Raw genomic sequence first — 2338 nt, forward strand, 5'->3', positions numbered from 1 at the left:
GCTTTTAAAACCTGAACAGATAGTACAGAGTTTCCATACACCCTTCTCATGGCGTAGTTTCCACTAGGCTCACTTGCGTTCGTGTTAGTATGTTTGCAAGTTTCTCTGTAGGATAAATTCATAGATGTGGGATTGCTAAGTCAAAGGGTAAATGTATTCGTAATTTTGGTGAATAACGCCAAACTGCCTTGCAGAGGATTGTACCACCGTGAACTCCCACCAGCCATGTGTGAGAACTGGAACCCCTTTCAGCTCTAGCAGTTTTTATTCTCCTTCCCAGGACTCAGGTCCAGTGGGTAACTTTGTGGGAAGTTTTCCTAAGATACGGGCTTCTAAACCAGCCATAGGAGGATAGTACACATTAGACAGAAACAGCTTTCAGGCAGCACTTTCAGGCAACCCAGCACAGGTCCTCCTCACATGTCAAATTTCCAGAGTCATATTTCCCCAGAACCGTGCTTTCCAGCTGGTGTGGCTGAGCTATGCAATGACCTGTGCAGTCAAGGCACCTAAACGGCTTCAGACCAGCCCAATATGGTTGCTACTTGCCATAGGTGCTCTTTAAATTTAAAATTAAATCAGAAGCTCAGTTCTTCATTCCACTAGCCACATTTCAAGTGGCAACCGTATTGAAGAGCGCAGATCTGAAACATTCCCTCCATCGAAGAAAGTTCTATTATATAGTTTTGGTCCAGAGAGGTGACCCTTTGTATGGCCCCAAATGGGAATGATGACAACGAAATGCAAGGTATAATCTTGGACCAGATCTTGGTCCAGTAAAATGACATAAAAGAGGTGCCTCGTTAAGCACAGTAGGTAGCGCGTCAGTCTCATAAAATGACATGAAAGGCCCAAATGACAAAATTTGAATAAGGTGTGAAGGTGAGTTAATAGTATCCTCTCAGTGTTAATTTCCTGGTTGGTTAACATTTGGGGAAGCTGAATGAAGAGTATTTGGAAATTCTCTGTACTGTATCTGCAACATTTTCGTAAGTCTGAAATGATTTCAAAATTAAGAGTTGACAACTTTTAAAAATTCATTTAAAAAAGAGGGAAAAATGAGACTGTGTGCCTCTGGGGACCATCAAAATATACAAGCCATGAGTGGAAACAGCTGTGCAGTAAGCACACCTTTCATAAAAGCCAGGGACTGAATTAAGGGCAGTTCTTTCATAAGGGATGAATGGAGACTTTCATCAGATGGGGGAGACAGATGGTGAATTTGACTCCAGACCTCATCACTTGATTAGCTGCTTATCCACCCTGAGCCCAGCGTCTTCTCGAAAAGACATCCCTTGCATCTCAGGGGGTTGTTGCAAGGCTCCAATGAGATGCAGGAGATGAAATTGAGCTAAGAGCTGCCAAGGACTATACCTGTGGGAAGAGACTACCTACAAAACCTCAGACTGGCCCGTGAACCAATCCTGTGAAAAAGATGACAGACATTTGCCTGCTGGTCCTGCATAACTGTGTGTTTAAGTGGAAGCAGCTGAGGTCTCTTTACAGTGATTATTTTTAGCCCTTGGACAGTGGTCTTGCTCTGTTCAGCATTCCTTCCAGTTACACGGCTGTGCACCCAGGGTCCTCCTTTGCTTTCTTCCTGAAGCTTTCTGCAGAAGACAAGAATCCTATTGCCTCCGCCTCTTATTGCCCAACTGCTTCCTCACAGGGCAGGTTTGATGTTTTAATTGTCTGCCAGAGCTTGTGTTTAAAGAAGATACAACAACAATATTTAAGAATATGTTGGAAAAAGAACCAGGGCATCTCTAATTCTTCCCCTCTGAAATGACTGGTTTCCCACTTTGCATGTGGCAGCTGGTGAAGCTGGTCCCCACCATGCAGGGGATCTTTCCTCTGCCCCTCGACAACACGCTATGAATGCTTTTCCTGTTGCCGTGCTCCTTCATTACTATGGATGAATGCCTGGTTCCCCATCCTGTGGTTGCCCTGTATGTATATAAAATGCACCAGGCCAACAGACATTACAGAGTTGAAGCCTTTTCATCATGAACTGATTTTGTTATTAATGAGGGATCATTACTAGAACCTGTTTCGCTGCTTGTCTGATGGTTCCACTTGGTGCCCTGAATGCCAAATCCCCAAAAAAGCTTTTGGGATTGACAGACTCAAATAGGTTGTGATGGCCTCAGAAATTTTATTTGATCAGATCGTAGTAGTTCAACTCATCTTAAACCAGTTTTGGACCATAGATCTTAACGTTTGTGAAAAAAAACCCTGCAGGCTGTTCTCGCCTTACCCCAAGCTGAGCAGTGGGGTGGGGTGGGGACATGGGATCAAAGCAGTATAAACAGCTGGATAGGAAGAGATTGTAGCTTCA

Source organism: Dama dama, chromosome 12 (genome assembly GCF_033118175.1).
Source record: "Dama dama isolate Ldn47 chromosome 12, ASM3311817v1, whole genome shotgun sequence".
Taxonomy (NCBI): domain Eukaryota; kingdom Metazoa; phylum Chordata; class Mammalia; order Artiodactyla; family Cervidae; genus Dama; species Dama dama.